The sequence below is a fragment of the Drosophila sulfurigaster genome, chromosome 2R (assembly GCF_023558435.1).
Source record: "Drosophila sulfurigaster albostrigata strain 15112-1811.04 chromosome 2R, ASM2355843v2, whole genome shotgun sequence".
NCBI classification, from domain to species: domain Eukaryota; kingdom Metazoa; phylum Arthropoda; class Insecta; order Diptera; family Drosophilidae; genus Drosophila; species Drosophila sulfurigaster.
Window position 1 is genome coordinate 148,898 of NC_084882.1, and position 27,839 is coordinate 176,736.

The window sequence follows — 27,839 nt, forward strand, 5'->3', positions numbered from 1 at the left end:
ACAGGAGTCTCGAGCGCTGGAACATTTTGTGTTTGTGCCCTAAATAATAAAGCGATATTAAGTATGAAATATTTTTTGTATTTTAGTTTAGTACAAGTATTAGTTTTTGACGAAGACAATTTTAATTATTTTCTCAAAACAACAACATAAACAAAACAGGACTCGAAATTTCAAACATTCTACGACATACAGCATACTACTTTCAACTCATATAAACGAAAGTCTGTTTTTTTTAATTAGCCTTTGCTAACGATTTCAAATAGTTCGACATCATACAATTTACCCGAGGATCCATGTAATTCGCTGCCAACAATGCATCATTTTTTAACAATTTTGTCTCTCTTATTATACCCGCTACCCATAGGGTAGAAGGGTATTCTAACTTTGTGCCGGCAGGAAATGTATGTAACAGGTAGCATCTGCGACCCTATAAAGTATGTATATATATTCTTGATCAGCGTCAACAGCCGAGACGATCTAGCCATGTCCGTCTGTCCGTATGAAACACTGGATCTCAGAGACTTCAAGAGATAGAGCTATAATTTTATACCCGCTACCCATAGGGTAGAAGGGTATTATAACTTTGTGCCGGCAGGAAATGTATGTAACAGGTAGAAGGAGGCATCTCCGACCCTATAAAGTATATATATTCTTGATCAGCGTCAACAGCCGAGACGACATAGCCATGTCCGTCTGTCCGTCCGTCCGTCTGTCCGTCTGTCCGTCTGTCCGTATGAACACCTAGATCTCAGAGACTATAAGAGATAGAGCTATAATTTTTTCGACAGCATTTGTTATGCTTGCACGCAGATCAAGTTTGTTTCAAATTTTTGCCACGCCCACTTCCGCCCCTGCAAATCAAAAATCGAATAACAAGCGTAATTTTAAAGCTAGAGATACGAATTTTGGTATATACAGTAATAACTATAGTAGTTATGATCCCTGAAAATTTGGTTGCGATCAAAAAAATTGTGGAAGTTATTAAAGAAATACTTTTGTTTGGGCAAAAACGCCTACTTACTAGGGGTCTGAGTTGCTTTGGCTGACAATCTGGTATATTGTGCCGTCTATGGTATATTTTGAATGCGGTACTATATCGATATACCTCATATACCATTTGGTATATTTTAAGTATTTTGCAGTATATTTGGTATATTTTGAGAATAATACCGCAAAATATATTGCTTTTATTCAAAATGGGTAGCGGGTATCTCACAGTCGAGTACACTCGACTGTAGCTTTCTACTTGTTTTCGACAGCATTTGTTATGTTTGCATGTAGAGTTTGTTTCAAATTTTTGCCACGCCCACTCCCGCTCCTGTAAATCAATAATAACAAGAGTAATATTAAAGCTAGACGTGCAAATTTTGGTATATACAATAATAACAATGGTGTTTGTGATTCCTGTTCCTAGTTGCGAACAGATAAAAATTGTTTAAGTTATTAAAGAAATAGTTTTGTATAGGCAAAAACGCCTTCTATGCATGTATTTTATGTATGCGTATACGTATATACATACATGCTCGTCTATATTAGTATCTGTATGCATAGGGGGGTTCATAAGCAATGCGATAGCTCAGGTGGTAGAGTCCTAGCCGAGCATGTTGTGTTGCTCGGGTTCGAGCCTGCTCGAGGTACAAAGTTTAATTTTTTAATTTTTTTTAACCATCCGGTCGGTGGTACTCGAGTTCAAATCCCGATCGAGAATACATGCATATTTATTTTTAATATTTAGCTTTTATTCAAAATGGGTAGCGGGTATCTCACAGTCGAGCACACTCGACTGTAGCTTTCTTACTTGTTTGAATTCATCCTGCATGCTGGGTATAAGATGGAGATAAAAAAAAAATGGCGAATTACAAATACAAGTGAGACAAATGCGATGATGGAACGTAAGGCACATACATAACATATGTATACAGAAAATGTTTTGGGGAAAGCTCTCGTTGAAAGTCGATCAGCCTAAACAGGCAGGCTTCGGAAATACCAACTCGGGGAACACCGCATGTCGCGCATTTTAAAATTATGAAAGTTTTTCAGAAATAACTGGGATTGATAAACAAATTATCTACAATTTGATATGTTTGTCCTGTCAGCTGCCAATAAATTTGGAGAAATTTGAATCATATTACTGTTGATGCGAGCGCATTGCTAAGTGAGTGGCACACCTCCGCTGCCGACCGAAAAGCACTCAAAGCTTTTTCCGCTCCGCCGACCGAAAAGCACTCAAAGCTTTTATTTCGCTCAGAAATGTCCCTAGCAAATCGCTCAATGCGTAAGAATGCACTCAAGCTCCAGTGCTCTCAGCTTGACTCTCCCACAACATGTTTTTAATGAAATACGTAAGCATTAGTTTTGTTGGTTCTAACCTTAAAATATTTGTGTTTCGTGGAGCATATCTAGCAAAAACAACAGACAACAAATAACAACGTATGAGTTATTATGTGTATATTCAGATAGCATTTAATTAATTTGCGGGAATTTGCGGGGGTTAAATATTTCAATAGCAAGCAAGGTTTCTCTTCGTCGGGGTGACTAAGGCTGGATTCAAATCGCAATGTCAAGGCCTCTTTTGACTGGGTAATTCCAAATGATTTTCACGATTTAGAGGTGATTAAAAACAAAAAATAAAAAATAAAAACTAAAAAAAAAAAAAAAAATAGCAAATTCTCCAAGTTTCAACTTTCTAGCTTTAAAATTACGGTTATGGCCAAAATAAAGGCATTTCATCCCAATGTGCAGTGCGCTTCTCTCCCCCAAGTGCCAAGTTGGCACATTAGATCGTCGAAATGCCGTCGGCATTTTTCTGATAGTGCGTCCAAAAACCCGAAAGTTTGAAAATATACAATATATATAATTGTGAAAACCGCGAGTGTTTTATTTCGGAAAGGAAAATTCTTGGTACTTTCAGCGCCCCCACGTCATCATTTGGTCCTTCGAGCCGGATATTCATTATCATCGGTATTCCAGCATACATCCGCAGATAAGTACCACTAGTTTTTTCTTCTTTCCTATTCCTTCTTCCACGGTCGTCCGCCCCTTGAGTTCCGCCATATTGCGCAAAAGTTTTCCAATAGCTTTTGCCAAATTGCCTTCTTTTATCTTCGGACGACCTTTTCCATGGATTTTTGCCTATATACATACATATATAATAAATAATTATATCTGTTTTTTCCGCCAATCGCGTACGTATGTATGCATGTGTGTTTTTCCTTTTTTTTTGCAAGTGCAAGTGCAGTGACAAGTGTAAATAATCCAGAGAGAAACATATTTTAAAGTGCGAAGATTATATATTGTATACTCCATACATATATAAGCATACGAATTAATTAATTTAAATCCAAGCTGTGTACCAGACATCGTCACGGGTGGCAAATTTCGACACTCGACTCACACCCGTACTTTTAAGAGTGCGAGTGCTACTCGTGCACAAAACGAGTGAGAGATACACACTTATTCAAAATCATGCGAGTGCTGCGAGTATACATTGTCATACATATCGGCTTGTACACACTTGTGTCTCGTGGGTGGTTGTTCTTCGTGCAACCGATCATTTTAGACACTCTTGACGAAATTATATGTTTTGCTGTCGCGAGTGTTTTGCCGACACTCGCGAATCAGACACTCGCGAGTAGCAAATACTCAGTATTGATGCTTGTGTGTCGCGGCTCGCGGGTAGATTTTATGACTTTTGACTTCTTTGAATGATTTTTGGGTGTTTTTACTTTGCATGGTCAAATAAAATATCAGGTGGTTTTTTGAAATTTATGGAAATTGCACGAATTTGCAAAATACCCTTTTGTAATTATATAGGCATTTACAATAGTGCATAAACAGGTAATAACATTTCTGATTTTCCGGTTATTGATGAATGTAAAACCCAAAAACTCATAAAACAGGTAAAATTTAAATATAACTGATTAGTTGTATTTTTACATGTTTTGTTCCTTATCAATATATAAAAATTCTTTTAAAATTAAAATTTAATTTTTATTTATTATAGAAGACATCAAATAAATACACTACACAAAGCCAAAAATAGTTTTCGAATTTAAATTTTAAGAAATAAAATGAGTGCGAACAGCGCACCAGCAATAACAAGAACAATACAAAAAGCCGACGGCATTTCTTGCATCTCAATATACATACATACACACAAACGTACATATGTATGTACATACATACAATCGTGCCGGTCCACATAATACCCATAACCACCGGCACCGGCTTTACCCGAGTGCATTCACCGATCGCAAATTGCCGAGTATTCGGCACTCGCACTGGCGAATCGCAGTGGCGAGTATGCCTCTCGCACTCGCGAGTGTAAGGCTCGCGAGTGGCGAGTATGCCTTGGCACTCGCATCGCGAGTTAAGGCTCGCGATACACTTATTGCTTGAGTATAAGGCTCGCGAGTGTCCACTCGCACTCGCGAGTTAAGGCTACCGAAAAGGCATTATGAGTAACGGGTGCACCCGTTGAGTGTGTATACCCGTGCCGTTCTCTGCTGTGTACCAGCATTTCGTTTTGCTTAATTCTTGTCCGTTTGTATGTCGCGGTAATTGCCGACATACATACATACACACATATTTTGTGCACTCTCTTTTGTCCGCAAGCGCACCGGTTTGCAGCCGCGCTCTCTCACCACGCACACACGTACTCTTGTGCATTCTCGCTCTCTTTTTGTTACATACGTGCACTTCGCTTGCTTAGACGTTGGCAGCGTAGTGCAAGCATACATACATACATACGTACATACTCTTGTGCATGCTTAACAGCGTGCATAAGTACTTCCCCAGCCAGCATTTTATGAGATTTCTGATCGAATTTGAGTCATTTTCGACTCTCCTAGAAGATTAAAATAAGCATATGTTAAATGCGCTCGTTTTCTGATCGAAAAAGATACTCTGTTCGGGAGAAAATGGAACCCTAGCCGCGACACTTCCAGAAGAGTCGTTTTCGACTCCTCAGGAAGAGTCGTTTTCGACTCATTTTCCTCGCAAGACGCGAGTCTTTTTCGAGTCATACTTTAATCGAAATTCGCTCGTTTGCAAGTCATATTTCGAGCAATAAACGAATCATTTTCGAGTCATATAAGAATCAAAAATAAGTGAAATATTCAATACTATTTTGTTCTTCTATATATATGTATATATATATATTCTTACTACTTAATATTAATTTTACAATATTATATTTAGATAGAATGTAGTAGTAACAACAAATTTAACAAATAATATCAATAAAAACTAAACTATTCCATGCGCTTTCTTCTTGTTGCACGATGGTATGTTTTGTATGATTTGGTATGTACAAACAAAATTTGTTAAAGAAATGTAATGTATGTATGTAATTAAGTAAGAAAATAGTAAAGTAATAATAATGTAGTAAATTAACGATAATTAAATTTTAACAAATTATGTATATCAAATAAAATGCAAACGGATGTCATTTATACCGATTTTAGTAAAGCTTTTGACTCTGTTAATCATCACCTTTTACTGTATAAGCTTAATGCTTTAGGGTTTCCTCATAGTCTAATTGAGTGGATATCCTCATACCTTTCCAACAGAATTCAGAATGTTTATTTTAATGGTTTTGTATCTAAATGTGTTCAAGTCACTTCTGGTGTGCCCCAGGGCAGTCATTTGGGTCCTCTATTGTTCACTTTGTTCATAAATGATCTTCCTTCTGTTATTGAGCATTCCCGTGTACTTATGTACGCCGATGACGTTAAGCTTTGCCTGACATTTAATGATAGTCTTGCGAGCTCACTGTTACAATGTGACCTTAATCGTCTAGAATCTTGGTGCAGAGTAAATATGTTACATCTGAACTGCAATAAGTGTAAGTTTATGACCTTTTGTAGGGGTTCTTCCCAGTTAAATAACTATATGTTATATGATACTCCTCTTGAGCGAATTGAAGGTGTGAATGACTTAGGGTTCTGCTTGATGCAAAACTAAAATTCGATAAACATATTCTGTCTGCTTTAAATAGGGCCATGGGTGTTTTGGGATTTATAAAACGCTGGTCGAAAGAGTTCAATGATCCCTACATCACTAAGACTTTATACGTCTCACTGGTTCGTCCTATCCTTGAGTACGGATCTCTTGTCTGGAATCCCCAGTACAGGGTTTATCAAGATAGGATTGAATCGGTGCAGAAACAATTCTTATTATTTGCTCTTCGTAGTTTAAATTGGAATCCTAATATTAGATTACCACCGTATCGAAGTAGACTTTTATTACTAAACCTTCCTTCTCTTTCTGACCGTAGAACTATGCAAGGTGCTGTTTTTATACAGAGACTAATTAATGGTGAAATAGACTCTTTGGAGCTGTTAAGTCAAATTAGTTTTGCAGTTCCTGTCAGGATCACTAGGAATTTTCTTCCTCTTGTCATTTCACGTAGATCTACTAACTTTGCTTGCCATAATCCCTTCCGTATTCTGTGTGTGAACTATAATAATCTCAATAACGTAGTTTGCTCTAGTAAATCTATTCCTTTGCTTAAAACCTTATTATTAGCTTATTTATCGAGTATTTAATTGTTATTTATTTTATTATACACTTATTCTAACATATTTTTAATCTAAATTAATTAGCTGTCCAGCGTCTTTTAATATTTATTCGCGGTTTTCGTTTAATGCATGCTGTTTACAAATTTATTTTGTTTTGTCCGCGCGTCAACAAGCCCGTGCTTGGTATCGCTGGGCCACTTGATGGTACTGCCGTTAGTACGTCAACGTCCAAATAAATAAATAAATAAATAGCAACTAATTCACACGCTTTCTTTTACTAACACGGTCTTTGGCATGTACGAAAAATTTTTGTAAAACCATGTTCATGTCCTTATCCGTACAACTGAATTTTATGTGACAAATATCTAGGAGGAGAAAGGTATTAATTTTATTTCACCAATAATAGAAATATTTTCTTACTTTTAATTATTGCTAAAGGGAAGCACTTTTCAGCGCTTGGCTTTGTGCTGGTTCCTTTCCAACTATATAAGGTAGCCAATTCGTCAGAAAATACTTTTCTAATTGCTGCTCTCAAAAATTGAGTTGGTCCTTCTCCACCAGTTTTCCCTATAAATTGTTTCTAAAAATTTGGTTATTTATAACAAATTAAAATTGATTGATATATACAATACTTTCAAATTGTTGTAATTTTTCATTATCCTGCTGTACATCGTTATTAAAGTTGGTAATTTCATTAATGTTGGTGAATGGAAGGCTTCTGAAGTCTGGCAAATCATCCGTATGTTGCCCTCTGGTGCTATGAAGTTTTCTATTTTCTAATTTAACGGTAATTACTTCCTCTGCCAATTTGGTAATAGAAAGCTTAAGCTCCACAACTTCAGCCTTTAAAATTCGATTTTCTTTTTGTATTTCTAGTAATATGTCAGTAATTTTGTCAAATCTGGCATCATTTTGCACTAAAAATAATATCGTTATTGAAAGATATTGTATTTAATTATGCTCTACTTACGTGATGTTGAATTGTTCAATTGTGTGTATTGAAAATTTTCCGATGAATAATAGTTTTCAGCCATTGTGCACAAGGGGTGTAAAAAAGAAACTAAGGGTCGCAGAATTACGTAAACATATAATTTTTTTAAGAATATCGTTTACTGAAAACTCAATTTTGTCATCAAATGTTATATCAGCCGCACAATACATTTGAAAATTATTTGACTCAATTGATTGAAGAAAAGCTTGCGTCAAGTTATTTACTGCCATTCCAAAAAAAACTGGCATATTATTACAGTTCTGTATTTCTGTAATCTTAACAATTTTATTTCCTACTAAATAAAAATTATCTGGTTCTCGGACTGAGAAAATAACACCTTTCACATTTACATTTAATATTTTTCCCTTTTTAGTTTTTCCAAAACTAGCATGCAATTTATATCCTACTTCCTTCTCTAAATTATAGCTACTTTCCACATGTCTCTTATATATTTGTACTGCTACACTATCTCCTTTCCTAACCTTTCGTTTAATTTTACTTAAATGGTTCTCAAATTTAAATGCGCTTATACTTTCTAGAGATCCATAAAGCTTGGCATCTTCATGAATATGTAATAATGAATGAAAATTATAAGTAATGAAGGATAAATCATAAAGCCTTGGTGTATCAAACACAAAAGATTTTAAAAGATTTTCAGCACATGAATTGTTAAGCTTACAGTCATATTTATCTAAAAGAATTCTTAAGGCTAAAGATAATTTTAAAAAATGAGCATATCTTTCTGCAGTAAGAACTTCTTTTAATATAAAAGGTCCAGTATAAAGAACAAATTGTCTAAGCTCTGTTGCCTTCCATCTGTCTAGTTCTTTTAAACTTCGAGGTTTTCTTTTAAATTCCCTTGTCATGTTGTTTCTGTTAAAATGCAACTCTTTTGAAATAGAATCGATTTTCCACGATGTTAAAGAAAAGTCTGCACCCTTTTTTTTTACCCATGCATTCAACAATGTCCGCATCACACCTAAACATATAACGTGCATATAATCTAAAGAACATTGTGATATAATATCAATATTTAACATTTCTAATGGAGATTGCTTTAGGTGATGTTCTGGCTGAGTCCTATTTCTAAAGGTATAATTTGTTCTAGGTGAATTAGTGGTTTCTGGTGGAAAAATAAGACGATGTTTAACCATTTGTCCTTTTTGAGTACACCTGCCACATGAATAGTATCCACTATGTCCCTTAGTTCCCAAAATATAAGACTTTGCCGGTGCATCCATTACGAAACAGCGAACAGAGATTTTGTACAAAATTTTAGAAAACAAAAAACCCTCTTGCATAACAATGTTCAACTCAGAAATAAATTCTTGTAAATAATTCATCGCGCAACTTGGCTTAGAATTGCCTTCATACACGCCAACAAGGAAAACGTAGTTTGTGTCTGCAACGTTGGCCAATATTGGCCATACTTGTTTAGAGCTGCTTTTGAACAAGGGAAGGCCATCAATACCGAAATCCAAAACCAAGTTCGGTAACTTCCAATCTTGTACAGTTAAAAAGTCCGTTAGTCCGCATTTTACTCCATAGTGTATGTACGTTCCTTCTCCAACTGTTCTCTGAGTAACAGAGCCAGGAGTCTTCAAAATGGTTCTAGCGTCTTTTGGCACTGTTATATTGCACTTTCGTAAGATTGAGAGCAATGCATTAAGTGCAGCAAAGCTTACTCCAAATTCGGTAGCCCATTTTGACATTTCTTCCACCAAACTTATTTTTTCGTTTTCACTTTCACTTTCATTTTCACTCTCACTCATAAAAGAACTTTTTTCACTTGACGCGCTTGAGTCGTTATAATTTTCAATATTATTTTCTGCGACAAGTTCTTCATTTGTGTCATCTGCCATGTATTCATTATTTTTTTAATGCAGACAACACAATGTCTTTGCTTAATAATTGTTTGGCTTGTTTTTTTTTGCCAATTTTCTAATATTTTTGCACGACATATTCTTTTCACTTTACCTAATCTCACTGAGCTCACAAAGTTACTAAAACTGAGTTTAAAAATGCAGAACATTGCAGCAACCCCTTAAAATTTGGTGAAAAGTACCGTTTGAAAAAGATTAACGGAATAAGGCAGAGAGCAGAAAACCAAAGGAGAGCGCGCGACTAACCACCACTTCTCTCACCGAATGTTAGTGCAAAGCAACAAATAATCTCATTTCAATCATCTAGATGACCAATTTTCGACTGTTTTACAATTTTGTTTTTGTTATTTTATAAATCGTATATGAAGATCATTTACGACTTATTTTCGAGTCATTTTCGATTCATTTTCGATTCATTTTCTAGTCGCGCATAAAAGGAATCTTTTTTTAATCATTTCAACGACTCGAAGAAGACTCGTCAAGGTGATTAATTCAAAAACGATCTTCCAATTGCTGGCTGGGTCTGCGAGTGAAGTAACAGATTGGCAGGGCAGCGGTAGTCGCACTCGACATACCCTACCCTTTCTTTGATTTTTTTTGCCAAGTGATATATTTAGTGTGTGTATTTTAAGAGCAACTCCCAGCTCAAGTGTCCCATTTGTGTTTTTTCCAGCATATTGTGTTTTTTGGTATTTTTTTTGTGTGCTTTTTTTTTGTTCTTGTTTTCGACAATCATTTACTTGGTTGTCGCGGGAAATTTCCCCGGCCCCCTTTGCTTTCGTTGCCTGTGTCCGCAGTCCGTACCCATTTGGGTGTAAAATACTTCAGCGCAGTCTGTGGTATTTTTTCCAGTATTTTTGTTTGGTATATTTTTTACTAGTTGCTACGTTCTTTCCGTTTCGTTTCCACCATCTGGGCCGTTTCCTGATAAAAAAAAAACCAAGTTCCATTTGGTATTTTTTTTGGTATATTTTTCTGTGATTTTCTGGTTTTCAACCCAGCTGCTTCCTATCTTCCGTGCGTAGCATGTCAACGATAAGACTAAAGCTAAATTGTCCGTGCCTTCTACTAGCGCCGCTAGAGTTTCGATTAACCCCCCTTTGCCTAGATCCAAGAAGGAGTCGGCTCTTCGTGCATCCAGCACATCGCCGGTTCACACCAAAAGGGAGGTCCCCGCACGGTCAGCTAGTGTTTCGCCCACTTCCGGTACCAAGCCTCTGATCCTCGTGACGAAACCTCCATCTGTTCCTACGACCAAGGTTGCTTCCGTCCCAATTCCTCGGCTGCCAATTGTTACTCGTTCGCAAAGCAAAATGGCGCACAATGTAGTAGATTCGGCTTTGAATAAGTTCATCGCCGCGACTGACCGTATCAGTCACTTTGCGGCGCGACTTAACAAGCCTTCTACTGACAGCCCGTCCCTGTACACGTGCCAGGTCCGGAGGGACCAGATGCGTGCCTTGTGGGACAAGGTCGAGAAGGAGTACGAGGCTTGCTCCTGCGTCATGTCAGATGAAATGACGACAGACGAGTTGCCTACTATTCAGACAAAATATGATTACTGCTATCTTCTCTATGAGCAGTGTTCCGCTCAGTTAAGTGAGCAAATAGCTGATGCCTCCCAGGCACTCACTCCCCGTACACCCGTACAACCGCAAGCCGTGCAGTTCATGTCCACAGGGTGTCGCCTACCTCCGTGCGACACCGAAGTTTGCGGAGGCGATTACACTCGCTGGCCCACCTTCCGAGACTTATTCACGGCTATTTCCATCCAAAACCCAAGACTGCCGGAAGTTGAGAAACTTTTCCATCTCAACTCCAAGACCAGCGGTGAAGCCCATGCCATTGTGTCAAAGTCTCCTTTGACCAATGAAGGGTTTCAGTCGGCGTGGTCCAGGTTGACTGAGCGTTTCGAGAACAAATGGTTGCTCGTGAACAGTCAGCTGAGAATCCTTTTCAATTTGCCCGCCATTGGGCAAGAGTCGGGTGCAGCCATTCAGGAGTTGCAGAGCACCATTCAAGGGTGCTTGACGGCCTTAGAGCACTCAAGAATCAACACGGAGAATTGGGATTGCATCCTGATTTTCCTGTGTTCTTCGAGGCTCCCCAAATTGACCCTTTCTCTTTGGGAATAGTCCATACAAAATAAGAACGACATTCCAACGTGGGTTGACATGAACGCCTTTCTTCTAGAGCGGTATCGCACCCTAGAAGCGATAGCGGAAGTGTCAGCCAGCACGAGCGCTCCGACGGTTTCACGGGCCTCACGCAAGGAGGCCCCCGTCTCCAGGCAGGTCAACTCTTTTGAGAGTAGGTTGACCATTAAGACCCAGACCTGCAATTTCTGTTCCCGGGAGAATCATCCGATTCGATTGTGCCCTAGTTTCTTCCAGATGGGTATCAATGATAGGGTCAATTATATAAAGCAACAGAAGCTGTGTCTAAATTGTTTCGCACGAGGCCATATCCTGGCCGAGTGCACAAGTGCGGACAGCTGCTTTACTTGCAAGGGTCGTCATCATACACTCTTGCATCGAGTGAACCCGGCGCCGACAGTCACAACCCCCATTCCATCTCCAATACTTTCACCCAGTCAGCTAACGTTCAATCTTTCATGGCAGTTAACACACAAGGTGTTCTGCTCAGCACAGCTGTCATGCACGTATGCCATCTCGGCGTCCGCTATACAGCTCGTTCTCTGATCAATTCCGGATCAGAAGCCACCTTCCTCTCAGAAAAGTTGTTGAAGCCCTTGAGGATGCCGTATACATCCGTGCAAGCCCGCGTCTCTGGGCTGACTCAAGCTGTGGCAGCCCAGCCTCGAAAGTTTTGCCAATTCTTAATTGGCTCCCCGGTCAGACCCGATTTGCAGATCGAGGCGTCGGCGTACGTCCTCCCCCAGTTAGCGGGGAATCTGCCCTCATGTTCCGTCCAACAAACACTCCTCGAAAATCTGCCAAGCATCTAGCTGGCAGACCCCAAATTCTTTGAGAGTTCGCAGATTGATGTGCTACTAGGCGCTGATATCCTCCCGTCCATTCTGCTCGGCAGCTCTCACCCTAACATTTATGGGACCCTCCTCGGTCAAGAGACCATTTTCGGTTGGATCCTGACTGGCCCTGTGTCGGGATCCATTTCAAAGTCCATTTCGTCCTTTTCGGCTCGACTGTCCGTCGAGCGAACTCCGCCATTGGAGGAACTCCTCTCCAAATTTTGGGAGGTGGAGGACCTGCCGGCTAGCCCAGCGAAAGAATCTGACCTTTTTCTGTGAGGCTATCTTCAATGCCACGAGCGTGCGAACCTCAACGGGTCGCTACATGGTCACGCTCCCATTCCGTGATCCTGGTCACGTTGACCTGGGTCACTCGAGAGCTACCGCTCTCGCTCAGTTCCTGAAACGAGAGCCGTTTAAAGAGAAATGACTCTCTGAAGGAACAATATGACTCCGTCATTCAAGAGTATCTGGATTTGGGTCATATGACTTAAGTCCCCCCTTTCCAGTTCCGGCAACTACTATTTGCCGCATCACGCTGTTCTCAAGCCCGACAGCACCACCACAAAGCTTCGTGTTGTATTCAACGCCTCCAGCCCGACTTCAAACGGGAAGAGTCTGAACGACACCCTCCACACTGGGCCAATCCTTCAATCTGACCTAACTATTTAAATCCTGAAATGGAGGTTTTTCGAATTCGTTTTCAACGCCGACATCACCAAGATGTATCGGCAAATACTTGTGGATCCCAAACACACCCGGTTTCAAAGGTTGCTCTTCCGCACTCGAGACGAGAAGTTATGCGACTTTGAACTCAACACATTCACCTTTGGAGTGAACTGTGCTCCGTACCTGGCTATCCGCGTTCTGCATCAACTTGCGAGTGATGTTCGCGACCGGTACCCCCTAGCTAGTGACATCATCGCCAATTATATGTACGTTGATGACGTCCTAGCAGGAGCTCACACTAAGCAGGCTGCGGTGTCTGCTATAGATGAGCTTCGAACGGCGCTCGAGAGTGCTGGGTTCCCTTTGCGTAAGTGGACCTCGAGCTCGAAAGATGTGCTGAGAAGAATCCCTAAGGATCGCTTGCTCTGTGCAGACTTCCTCGAGATCAACGAAGCTAGTGTCGCAAAGACGCTAGGTATTCGATGGCGGGCCACGTCCGACGAGTACTTTTTCGTCCCCGCCGAGATGGTGTCCAAACCATTTTTCAGCAAGAGAGAAGTGCTGTCGCAGATCGCCAAGTTGTTCGACCCTGCAGGTTGGCTTGCTCCCGTGGTAATTTGGGCCAAGATTTTCATGCAGGAAATCTGGAAGCAAGAAATCGGCTGGGACGACTCCTTGCCGGCGGATCTCACAGAGCAGTGGACCAGTTTTCTGCGGAACTATTCGTCCTTGCAGGACATCCGCATTTCCTAGGTGGACCAACTACTTGTCCCAGCTGGACAAGTGTCCGTGAGCCTCCAAGCAGCGAAGACTAGAGTTGCACCTATCAAGACGGTCTCTCTACCTCGTCTTGAGCTGTGCGGAGCTCTCCTGTTTACAGAATTATCCGCCGCCCTCCTACCACATTTTCCCACCCCCGACGCTGAGACGTACCTGTGCACATGATTCCATTTGGTGGCATAAAGTCCCAGGAAGAAAATTCTAGATACCCTAGATAGAAAGTATCAATGTCAAAAATGCTGCAATTTTACAGATGTTTAAGCAGGTGATTGAGCAGCTGATTTTTGTGATTGCGGGAAGTGGAAACCACAATATTTTTCTATTATTTAAAATGGATATTGAAGTTGGAGGTATGTAAATTACGAATAATAAACACAATTTGTGTGGTAATTTGTTTAACGGCTGTTTTGTGTTGTCAAATCAAAAAGCTGACAAAAGTGTTCGTCTTCTGTAGAGGAAAAAGGTGTTGTGCGTATTTGTGCGTTGTTTAATGTATGTTAAACAATAGTAGACACTTTATATTAAATTTTAATAATAGTTTCTTTGGGCAATAATTATTTAGATGTGCTTGATTCTGTCACGCCACGTTGCTGGACGTGTGGATGGACAGCACTCTTCCGCGCTGACTGAATTTGTATTTGGTCAAATAGATCAATGTACACTAAGCGACGACAAAAGGAGTGAAATAAATAAAAAATAAGAAGTTTTGAAATTTTTGTTACGTGGTGCAGTCGGAATATGCGAACATTCAGAGAAAAGCGGTGTCTCGGAAAATCACTCGGAGATGGAAAATTTAAAGAAGGGAAGACCAAAACTGACTTATGCGCGCCTTATTGGGTGAAGTAGCGCTTAGAATGAAAATGATACGCAACTTTTGATACACGCAGCTTCAATATCAGCAAGGAGATCAAGTGAACATAGTGTTGCATTTTTACTTGCAAATTGTAAAAGGTCTGAAGCACAGGCAACTGAAGCTAAAAGAAAGCTTCATACAGCAGAACCAGAGGCTTTGGCATAGACAATTCATTAAGCAAACAATTGTACAAAGAAATTCGTCAAATAAGCAAACTGCATAATACCCCAACTACAAAAAAGTTCTGGAAGCTAAATTACAGTTGAGACCTGTGGGGATAACAGCGACAGAAACATTTGCAAAGGTTGCTTTACAGGATTTATTAAATCATACTGCGAGCCGAATTGTATTGATGCAGGAGGAACTATTTGCAAATTTGAAAACTGTGTCAAGCCTTAAATTAATTGTAAGTTACGGATTTGATGGATCATCTGGACAGAGTATGTACAAACAAAGATTTGAATGTAACGAAAAAGACACCTCAGATCAGTCGTTATTTGTTACTACCATTATACCTCTGAAGCTTATAGATGATGCAGGATCCATATTTTGGAATAACAGAACTCCGCAATCTGTAAGATTTTGTCGCCCTCTAAAAATGGAATTCGCAAAAGAAACAAAAGATCACATTCTTGCAGAGAAAAACGATTTGGACAGGCAAATAGAACATTTGATTCCCTTCGTATTAACCATTTTCGAGGAAAGGAAAATCACTATCGCATTTGATATGCATATGACACTTATAGACGGAAAAGTTTTAAACGTTTTAACGGGCACGAATTCCTGCCAATTATGTTCAATTTGTGGAGCAGGCCCAAAACAATTTATGGATACTATTGACCAGAATTCTTTTAAGCCGAAACCTGGACACCTTCAGTATGGAATAAGTCCACTACACGCGTGGATACGTGTTTTTGAATTACTCCTAAAAATATCTTATAGATTGAAGTTTAAAAAGTGGCAAGCACGACTCGAAAGTGACAAACGCGATATGATTTCTAAAAAAAAGAACATATACAAAAGCGAATGCGGCAAGAAATGGGATTGCATGTAGATAAGCCGAAACAGAATGGCAGCGGAAACACGAACGATGGCAATACAGCTAGAAAGGCTTTTTTCTAATACAAAATTATTTGCATCCATTTTAGAACTTGACTTGGAGCTAATTAATAGTCTGCATACTATTCTAGTAGCTATTAACTGTGAATTTGCAATCGATCCTCAAAAATTTCAAAAATTCTCCGATAAAACTATTCGACTATACACATTACATTACCCGTGGTATCCGATGTCACCAACTCTACACAAGATTTTAATACATGGATCGCAAATAATAGCTGCATCAGTAGTCCCGGTTGGCTGTCTTGGGGAAAATGCTTCAGAAGCACGAAATAAATTGTACAAACGTGATAGGCAAATGCATGCTCGAAGAAATTCCCGAATTAATAATTTGATGGATGTTTTCCACAGATCTATGGACTCATCAGATCCACTTATTTCAAGTATGGGTATTAAGAAAAGGACAGCACGTCATAAGAAACAACCGCTTCCCCAAGATGTAATCGAACTCTTAGAAGCACCCCATCATATTGTTCAAAGCAATACAAAGTCATTTGTTAATAACGAAAGTTTTAATGATCTATTAGATGACTCAGATGACTCAGATGATTCTGAATCAAATGAAATAAATCCATTTTCGTTTGAATTAGCCGTAGAAAACTACTGAATACATATCTATATGCTTACACTTATATTTTTAGTTTTGACTTCTAACAACAGATTACTATAGAATAAAATAAACAAAAAGCAATAAAACTTTATTATAAATATAAAAAAAAGTATAAAATAAAAGAAAATAATAAAAATATGTTTAAGAAAACAAATTTTAAGAAAACATCACGTATACGTCATGATGTGTATATGGGCTGTTGGAGTAGGCGTGGTCAAACTTACTTGAAAGTTTGCTTAAATATTTAGAGTGGTCTATTAATGAAGTGTGCCAAGTTTCAGCTCGATAGATGCAATATTCGATTTTATGCCACCAAATCGGGATTTGGGACCATAGTGCTGTGGACAGATTCCACTATAGTTCTGGCATGGCTGGATAAGCAGCCATGCAAGTGGACCACTTTCGTGGCGAACCGAGTGGCCAAGATTCACTCGGTGAATGGCACTTGGCAACATGTGCGTTCCGAACACAATCCAGCCGATCTGGCGAGCCGCGGTGTCTCGCCGCAAGAGCTATTGGCCAGTCGCCTTTGGTGGCAGGGGCCTGAATGGCTGACGCACTCACCAGTGCAGTGGCCTTCATCAGTCATTGGGCTCGATACTGAATTGAAGTGTCGAGCGGTGAAGGTCCATGCAGCGCAAGTCCTGTGTGAGGACTTCCTCGACTGTTTCTCCAGGTTCGATCGAGCGCTCCGAGTGTTTGCGTATGTGCGAAGGTTTGCCCAGCGTTGCCGCCATCCCAAGGTCTCGTTTCCAGAGACGCTCAGCTCTCAAGAGCTTGCAGAAGCTCAGGAGAAGCTTATAGTACAGGCTCAGAACCGGGTATACACGAAAGAGTGTGCTTCCCTCCGATCCCATAACCGCTTAATCGGGTCAAGCGATATCCTAAGCTTGAATCCGTTCCTTGACAAGCAAGGTGTCCTGCGTTCCTGTGGACGCGTAAGAGCGTCCACCTCCTTATCCTACGACGAACGGCATCCAATAATACTCCCGTTCGGCTGCGTGTTTTCACGCCTCCTAGAGGCAACCAATTGGTGATGCGGCTGGTCCGAACCAAGTTCTGGATTCCCAAGCTACGGAACTTGGTGAAGACAGTAATTGGTGCATGCAAGACCTGCGTGATACATCGCCGCAAGCTTCAGTCGCAGCTGATGGGCGACCTCCCAACCGCTCGGTCGACTTTTTCGCGACCTTTCACTAACACCGGAGTAGACTTCGCCGGTCCCTTCGACGTCAAGAGCTTCAGCACGAAGGCAATCCATCTTGAGGCGACCACTGATCTGACAGCGGAAAAGTTCTTGGAAGCTTTTTCCCGATTCGTGGCACGGCGCGGGTGCGCTCTTCACATGTATTCTGACAACGGGAAAACGTTCGTCGGAGCCTCCTTCATTCTCTCCAAAGATTTTGTGGAGAGCACCCGCACCCTGATTCTCACCACTCACAGCCATCAAGGTCTTGCATGGCATTTCAACCCACCGCGAGCCCCTCACATGGGGGGTCTCTGGGAAGCAGGCGTCAAGAGTTTCAAGACGCATTTCTACAAAACGGTTTCCTCCGTTAAACATACGTTCGAGGAACTTTCCACCCTCCGTCCAAAATCGAAGCGTGCCTCAATTCGCGGCCTCTGTCTCCTATGTCAGAGGATGTGAGCGACTTGGCGGCACTTACTCCCGGTCATTTCCTGGTCGGGGGTCCACTACTTTCCATGGCGGAGCCAAAGTCCAGAGAGGATGTGGATGTGGCAACGGCTCAAGGCTCTCCATCAGCATTTCTGTGTGCGATGGAAAAACGAATATTTGAAGGAGTTGCATAAGCGGAATAAGTGGCAGTCACCCTCACGCGATCTCCAGATCGGTGACATGGTGGTCATCAGAAAGGAGAATATACCACCACAAGAATGGCGCCTTGGGAGTGTGCTAACCGCTGCCCAAGCGCTGATGAAAGGGTCCGTGTGGTAGACATCCAGACGTGTCGTGGTGTTTTCCGCCGACCAGTTGCAAAGCTGGTCCTCCTTCCAATGGGACCCACGCTCTCTCTACTGCCATCCACTATCCTGTGGTTTCCTCTTCCGGCTTATGCAAATCATACCGCGCCATTTTCTTCATGTAATCTATTGTTTCTTTTTTTTTTCTTCCTTTTGTTTTTCATTTTTTTGGTTCTTTTTTTTTCCTCCCATTACAGTTTACCATGCCGTCCTCCAGAAGATCATCCTGCTCCCTCTCTGACGAAGTGTGCTTGCGAAGGCTCTTCTCGCCAGCGCGCTTCATTTCGCCTCCGACAGCCGTCTCTCCGCCGAGACAAGTCGCCCCGATGGAGACGGAGCCCTCTCCTGTACCGGTGGCACCGGTTACTCCGCGTGGGGGTTCCGTGCCTCGCCGGGACGTCCCCAAGCGGGGTGGGTATGTGCCTCCCGGCACAAACTCCGCCGCGGTGTCCATGCACTGCGCAAGTGTCCACGGTTTGCCCAGCTGACGCCAGAGAAGCGACTCCGGGCAGTACTTGTCAATAAGTACTGTCCCAACTGCTTGGCTCATCAGCACTTCGGGGGCACTTACCGCAGCGGTGGACGGTGCAGGCATTGTGGTGAGGACCACCACACCATGAGACGGCACTGAGTATTCTCCCCACCGCGGCGGTCTAGCTAGACACGGGGAAGACGGCCTTCGAAGCGCGAGTGCTCATGGATCCGTGCTGTCCAGTAAGCGGCATCAGCGAGTCGATGGCAGTGGCCATGGGCCTCTCCATCACTCGCGTGGGCGCAGAAGGAGTGTGCACGGCAACGTTACGCCGGGTATTCTCCCGAGCCAAGGCGGACTGCCTATGGAACAGAATTCCACGCTGGGCTGGATTATGTCAGTCACGTGCTACTAGCCGTTTTCGTTGCAAACCCAATATTGCAAGAGGGGGAGAATGTTGATGCGAGCGCATTGCTAAGTGAGTGGCACACCTCCGCTCCGCCGACCGAAAAGCACTCAAAGCTTTTTCGCTCACTAGCAATGCGCTCAATGCGTAAGAATGCACTCAAGCTCCAGTGCTCTCAGCTTCTCTCTCCCACAACTCACCACCGCTGAGCGCAGCTTGGCACATTAGATCGTCGAAATGCCGTCGGCATTTTTCTGATAGTCAGTTCTGAACCACGTTTCACTTCGATCGGTTACAAACACCCCCCAAATCTGTGCGTCCCAAAAACCCGAAAGTTTGAAAATATACAATATATATTGAAAAATCACAAGAGTTTTTGCAATTATAATTCCGCTTTATTCGCGAACACAAAGACTGGACCTAATTGTTGTTGTTAGACGACGAAAACGAAAACGGAGTAAGTGATGACGCTCTGATAAGTTCTCAATTTCAACTACTTTTATGATTCTATGCTAAGTTACATTAAGCCTAACTTAACTAGAGTGGCGAAGCGAGGCGAATTCGCTCAGAGAGCAACAAACGAAAGCTTTATTGCGCTCTCGCTTCGCCCTAATTCTAACAACTTTATTTGGTACTTCATGCTCTTAACTAATAACTATCAAATGCGCCAACACCGGCCCCGATGAACGGCTGTGCCTTCACACGATTGGCAGAGGTGCCAATTTGTGTATTGGCCGTTGAAACAGCCCTCCTGTGCTGGTTCGCACGTCTGCGACGCGCACCGCCCCGTCCGCTCCTGGGTATACCGCCACGACTCGACCCACCATCCACTGCATCGGCGGCTGGTTGTCTTCTGCGACGACGACGAGCTCTCCGACTTGCAGATTCGGCTGCAACTGGTCCCACTTGGCCCGTGCCTGCAGGCCCAGCACATACTCCCGGGACCATCGCTGCCAGAACGCTCGCTTGAGCGACGAGACAGCTCGCCATCGCCTTAAGCAATTCAGACCCTCCTAGTCCGGGGTCCGCGATGCTGCCGGTGCCACCAGTGGTCCGCCCACCAGTAGATGCCCTGGGGTTAGTGCCTCGCCGTCGTTGGGGTCGTGGCTTACGGCTTCTAGCGGGCGGGAGTTGAGCACCGCCTCGACCGCCACGACCACTGTCTGCAGCTCCTCGGCCGTGAGCAGGGCGTTGCCCACCGTCCGTAGGAGTAGGTGCTTTGCAGACTTTACAACTGCATCCCATAGTCCTCCGAAGTGAGGAGCCCTCAGCGGTATGAACGCAAATTCGCATCCGCTTTTTGATGCGAAGTCGCGAACTGCGTTCTCCTCGGCCTCGACTCGCCTCCTTAGCTCCTCCAGATGGCGACTTGCTCCGACGAAGTTCGTCGCGTTGTCGCAATGGACTCGGCTCGGGCATCCTCTTCGACCAACAAACCTTTGGAAAGCCATTAGAAATGCATTAGATGACAGATCGGATACAATTTCTAAGTGAACCGCTTTTGACGCAAAACAGACGAACAAAGCTATGTACGACTTGTACGGCGGCTTTCCGCGAATCCTACAGGTTGTCTCAACCGGGCCACAAAAATCTACGCCACAAATTGAAAATGGGCGGAGCGCTCGGAGTCGATCAGCAGGCAAATTTCCCATTATTTGCGTAAGCAACCGAGGTTTGCATTTAAAGCAACGGATGCATGATCGTACTGTCTGACGACAAAGCTCTTGAGCATTGACTAACCAAAGTCGTTCTCTGAGAATGCTCACGAGCGCTCTTGGGCCAGCGTGACAGTTGGTCAAGTGAAGGTACCTCACATAGCTGCGAGCAAATTGTGAGCGCTTCGACAAGAGGATACTTAGCATCATACGAAATAGGAGCATTTACCAGTCGCCCCCCGACTCGCAACAACGAAAACGAACACCAAGATCCTTCATACTCATGTATGAAAGGATTGAGTCGTTGTAGACTCGAGCTCACACGTGTACTCTTACGAACTCTTTCTATACCGTCTCTGAATTCGAAATCCTGCATTACTTCTATTTTGCTGAATGCTTCTTAGTTGCTGCTTAGTTGGAACATGACGCCATTCCACGCTCTCTGACCACTTTTGAATCTCGGCCACTCGATTCGACACGAATGTCGCGAGAGTGGAAGGATGTGACCGGATCCAATGAAGAGTGACTTCCGAATCTGACCAAAGAACCGTCCGTTCAATTGGTGATCGGATCAGCCTTCGGATGCGGTGGCAGAGTTCTGCAAGAAGGTGAGCTGCACACAACTCAAGTCTAGGAAGAGTCTTAGATTTGAGGGGAGCTACTTTTGACTTTGAGGTTAGTAGTGATACTTTACTAACTTCTGCAGTATGCGTACGAACGTAAATACACGCCCCATACGATCTTATTGAGGCGTCGGCGAAGCCATGTATCTCTATCGGTGACGTAGGCTCTGTGAACAAATATCGTGGCACTTTTATGTTTTGCAATTGTGTCAAATTTGACTTCAATTGCTGCCACGATGTATCCAAACTCAATGGTATGGATTCGTCCCACTCCAACTTTTGAAGCCAGAGCTCTTGAAGCAGTATCTTTGCTTTTATAATTAAGGGACTCAATAGGCCAAGCGGATCGAATAACCGCGATGTCACCGAGAGAATGTTCCGTTTTGTCGCTTTAAGACCCATGAATGAATCGTCGATCCGGAATTGGAACACGTCTTCATTTGGCAACCAAATCACACCTAGAGTCTTGGTTGCGTCAGTCTCGGAGATTGTTATCGGCTTTGGTGTACTGTCTGATGCGGAGAACCCAGGAGCATTCGAGAACCACTTCGCAAGTTCAAAACCTGCTCTAGCAGTATCTGCGACACTTCAGACTTAATTGTCTTCAGGTCCTCGACGCATGCGGCACCAGTCAACATATCGTCAACGTAGAAGTCTTGCCTGATAACTTCAGCTGCCATGGGGTGCGAGGATTTCGCAATCTCGCTCAGCTGGATCAAACACCGTATGGCCAAGAATGGCGCTGGCGCAGTGCCATATGTTACAGTATTTAATCTGAATAATCTCAACGAGTCTGATGGATCTTTTCTCCACACTATGAGCTGATAGTTTCGATCTGCCTCGTGCACCATAACTTGGCGGTACATCTTTTTGATGTCGGCCGTTAATGCGTATTTATGCAATCGAAAACGAAGCAGAGTCGAAAACAGCTCTTCTTCAATGGTCGGCCCGACCATAAGAATGTCATTCAACGCCTTATGTATCGAAGTGCGACACGAAGCATCAAATACGACCCTCAGCTTTGTCGAAGTGCTTTGGAGCCGTAGTACACATTGGTGCGGAATAACATAGTGTGGTGTACTTGGAAGGATGTGACTCACTTCGGACATGTGGCCCATCTCTACATATTCTTCATAAATTCCAAGTACATTCGCTTTAACTTGGGATCTCGAGTTAAGCGTTTTTCAAGCGACAAAAGCCGCCGTTTAGCAACTTTAAATGAGCACCCAAGCTGGTGCGAATCTGATTTAAACGGCAGTCTTACTTCGAAACGACCAGACGGCAATCTTCTCACATTATTTGTGAAATGATCTTCACAACTTTGTTGTTCAGCGGAAAGGACTTTGGAGGGAGAGCGCACATCTTCGACAGTCCAAAACTTCAGCAAGGTCTTGTCAATCGAGCTCAAACTTTCTTCCTGATAGCTCAGATTGACAGTCATCTTCTGGTGAGATTTTTCACCAGGAGTGTACCGCCCGAGACAATCCACCCAAGGCTTGTTTTTGGAGGATTGGACACTCTGGACCTTGCTTGATTTGGCCAACGGACAATAGGTCAAAGAATGTTTCAGCGCCGATAAGAAGATACATTTTCTGCGGTTTGTAGAAATAGGGATCCGCTAGCTGAATATTGTCAGGTATCTTCCAGCCACTGACATTTACAGTGTGATCTGGCTGATAACCTGAGATCGATTTGAGGATCCATAAATCGATCGCGTATTCATTGCAGCCAACTCGCGACTTCACCACAGTGTGTATCTTTTTCTTAACTTGAGAATTGGATTCACCAATGCCAAGCAAGCTGATGCACGAGTCTTCTCTACGCAAATGCAGCCGCTGAGCTAGTTCCTCAGTCACAAAATTAATTTGTGACCCAGAGTCCAGCAAAGCTCGGGCTAAGACGAAATCGCCTGAACTCGTCTTTATTTTGATGACTGCTGTGGCCAGGATCACTTTATCCGACACGGTCGCATGCATCGCATGTGAAGTGGATGGACGATCAGGCTCAACAGCGGAGAGACTCGGGGGTGGTAACGCTCTACTATTTGTAGTCGCAGAATATATGTGCAGCAACGTATGATGTGAACGGCTGCACACACGACACTTTTTTGCCTTACATTTGGCGACAGTGTGACCCTTTCGAAGACAATTTATGCATAATGCAGTTGTTTTCGCGTAGTCGAATCTCTGTTTAACTGTCAAGGCAGCAAACATCGAGCAACTCACGATGGAATGATCTTCGGAATTGCAATATTCGCATATTTGGGTCTTTTGATCAATCTTATCTTTGAGCGTCGTACACAAAAACGAGCTTTTATTAAGCTGTTTAGCGGAAACGGCTTGAATATCGGACTTTGTCGAATTCTCAGCTGACAAGTGCTGATATCGACAATTAAGCACAGTTTCACACTCACTCCATAATGGAATTTTCGTGCTGCTCATCCCACTTCTTCTTTGTCATTGCATCAACTTTGTGCATGACCAGGTGAATAAGGATTGCATTTGCAATCTTCTTATCATCACCTATCGACAACAAAGATCCGTATATCGCAGAGACAGTGTCAATCAAGTTTCGCAACGCTGAAGCGGAGGGCTGCGAAATCTTTGGCAAATTGGAAAGAGCAGTGATATTTTCATTAAATATCAGACAATCATTGTCATATACTCTTTTCAAACTCGCCATTGGTTTCTCATAGTTGTCCTCGGTGACTTGAAACGCTCTCACCGTTCCAAGAGCCTCACCAGAGAGACAAGAAATGAGATGATTGAATTTCTCAATGCGCGGAATTGAATGGTCATTGTCAACAAGAGTCTCAAACAAATTTATGAAATTTTTTAATTCGGAATACTTTCCGCTGAACTTTGGCAATGAAAGTTTAGGCAGACGGGTACGAGGAGCGGCAATCGGCTGAATCGATATATTGGCGGATGAAGTATCGGTCAACGATTTCACCATCGCCTTCAGCCTTGCCTTTGCAGTAATGCAAATCTCTTCTAACTCGCACCGGTAATCGTCATATTCGTCAAATGTCTCAATTCTGCTTTGATATTTGAGAGCATTTTCAATATGCGACGACAACATCTCAAGCCTGCACTCTAGCTCTGTCAAATCTCGACCGATCGTGTCATCGAGAATTTGATTATTAACTCTGCAAATGCTCTTCACGCAAATAGCAAGTTTCTTTTTAGAGCCTTCAAGAGTTTCTTTCGAATTCATTTTTTATTTAGATTATTAGAGGAGACGACAAAAAAAATATAAAAATAAAATACAAAATAAATCTTGTTGCTTCCAACAACAACAACGAAAACGAAAATTAAAAAAAAAAAAATTATTATTTTTTTTTTTTTAATTATTATTATTATTTTTTTTTTATATTATTATTATTTTTTAATTGTCCTAGCAACCACTAAGCTATCTTGGACAATAATAGGGGAGTACACAATTCGAGGGAGCAAACGAGATATCGCACTGATATGCTCAACCAACGAATGTAGGGGAGCGAGTTCTGAGCGCTGCAAAGCGCGCGACAACGAAAAGTGCAAGCAACAACACAGACTACAGAGCGCAATGCACTGTGCAGATGCTGGCTTGCTAACGTATGTATGTGTGTAAACGAAAACGAAAACGAAAATGCAAGCAACAACAACACGGAGCCGAAATGCACCGGTGCAGTGCACTATGCTGGCTTGCTAACGTATGTATGTGTATGTGCGCTACGAGATTTTTACTGCAGTTTTCGGTATTATGTTACTATATTCCCAAGTTTCACCTCTACTGCCCCAAGAATCGCGCGGACACCTATGAAATATATACTTACACGCCCCTTAAAATTTTTCCCCGCCCCTTCCGCCCAACAATTTTTGAGCAAACGAATTCTTGGACGACATAATGTAAATCTTATCCCGGATGTGCACTGCAAATTTTGTGCCGATCGGATCAAAAACAAGGAAGTTATTCACAAAACATTGCTTCAGACGGCCCTTCTCTCTATTTCCTACAAGAGCTGTGCAGAGCACAAATCGGTGTTGGAAAACGTGAGGTTCTCTGAGAAAAATGCGAATTGCGCCAATTGTGCGCAAAAGTGCAGAAAAAGACAACTATTGGTGGATTAATTGACAACACTACAACATACACTTGAAGGTTTTGCTAACTTTTGCTAACTTCATTTTCAAAATCCTTTCCAAAGTTGAAAATTGTTCTTCAAAATCCAGCTTAAAAGCTTTTAAAAATTACAAAATTTTAGTATAAACACACACAATTTGATTAATTATTTACTTTTAACATATAGTACAAACATGCGAAATTATTATCCATCAGTTCTTTTTTGTTAATAGCTTTCAAAATAAATAAATGAATAACAAAGTTCACTCAAAAAAATATGCAAACTTAGCAAGCGTGCTTTCGGATGCAACAACTGACTTTACAGCTGTTATGCTCAAAAGAGCTGTTAGATATACATGTTTTTGGTATGAGCCATAACAGTTTGATGTTCTGTTAATGCATTGACATTAACATTTTTCTAATTGGAACACTTTTCAAAAACGCTAAATGCCAGCTAAAATGGAAAATGCCCCATAGTGCAGTGTTGGCTTGCGGGTATATATGTATGTCTATACGTATGTATGTGCGCTTAGCAACAGCACACAACTTACAGCGGCTACGAATCTGGTGACAAAGGGGGCGACGAAAGCGAAAATTGCAACGAACTAAGAGAAGAAGTTCGATGCAATGGAAATAAAATTTTTTCCTAGTCACTTTCACTTAGAAAACAAAAACAATATTCTGCCTAAGCGGTTCACTTTTAAATTTAAATATAAATTTAAAAACAAATGCTCTACTATTACGTATGTGCCAAGAATTGAAAGCGTCACTAGAATTTTGCAACTTGGCAACCAATTCAGTTGTTCGCTTTCAATTTTTCGCACAGTACCTGGAATTGGCGATCTGTAATGATCCCAGCCACTTTCCTCTGTGTGTTCTGCTTGGTGCAGGGTATCCTCCAGCGATGATGCCGAAAAATCCACCGATGACAAACACAAGGAGATCACGGCACTGGCACAAAGTCAATTGTTTATTTAAATTTATTATATTATATTAGCGACCGGCGCGAATTTGTTTCGGTTTGTTTTCTATTTTCTATTTTAAATCAAACACTCGCGTTCAACAACAATTAAAGTCCACCCGGGGCGCCATGAAAAATCACAGTTTTTGCAATTATAATTCCGCTTTATTCGCGAACACAAAGACTGGACCTAATTGTTGTTGTTAGACGACGAAAACGAAAACGGAGTAAGTGATGACGCGCTGGTAAGTTCTCAATTTCAACTACTTTTATGATTCTATGCTAAGTTACATTAAGCCTAACTTAAATAGAGTGGCGAAGCGAGGCGAATTCGCTCAGAGAGCAACAAACGAAAGCTTTATTGCGCTCTCGCTTCGCCCTAATTCTAACAACTTCATTTGGTACTTCATGCTCTTAACTAATAACTATCAAATGCGCCAACATATATAATTGTGAAAACCGCGAGTGTTTTATTTCGGGAAGGAAAATTCTTGGTACTTTCAGCGCCCCAACGTCATCATTACCATCAAACTGCAGAATTAATGCTTGATACTTATCCGTGGCTGCCGATGACACCAACAGTGCATAAAATTATTGTGCACTCTACGCAAATCATGGAAAATACGGTGCTTCCAGTCGGCTGTTTTGGTGAAGAAGCGTCCGAGTCTCGCAACAAAATTTATAAGTCCGACAGGCTTCACCATTCAAGAAAGCACAGCAGACTTCATTCCTTCGCGGATGTATTCAATCGTGCAATGGATTCATCAGATCCAATAATTTCCTCGATAAATTTGTCGAGGTGCATAAAAATACATAAGAGTCTCTCGCTTCCTACTGACGTAATCCAGTTGCTTTTGTGTGAATATGAAAATGGCAATATTTGTTTCAAAGAAGAGGGGTTTCGAAGACTCCAGCTTATTTCTTCTCGAAAACATTGATATTGAAAATGAAGAAATTGAATAATAAATAAAAAAAAATATGTTAAACAAAAATTGGTTTTCTTTTTTGAAGTGTACCGTACCTTGATTTCACGTTATTCAGTTAGATGCACCTCTTATCATGCATAAGAATTCTTTCGTGAATAACTTCCATGTTTTCGATCCGATTGACACAAAATTTGCAGGGCACATCCGGTCTAGGATTTATACAATGTCTACCAAGAATGGTATTTTGCTCTAAAGTTGCCCAAAATATTCAATTTTTCTCGATTTTTGTGGGCG

At 41.9% G+C, this 27,839-nt stretch overlaps 1 long non-coding RNA gene across 1 annotated transcript; it reads right to left on the bottom strand.

Annotated features, from left to right (window-relative positions):
• On the bottom strand, window positions 1–27,839 carry LOC133837628 (uncharacterized). Its single transcript, XR_009893837.1, has 3 exons — window positions 27,641–27,839; window positions 27,144–27,540; window positions 1–39 (listed from the first exon to the last, which is right to left on the bottom strand). It is a non-coding gene; the product is annotated as an uncharacterized LOC133837628 (long non-coding RNA).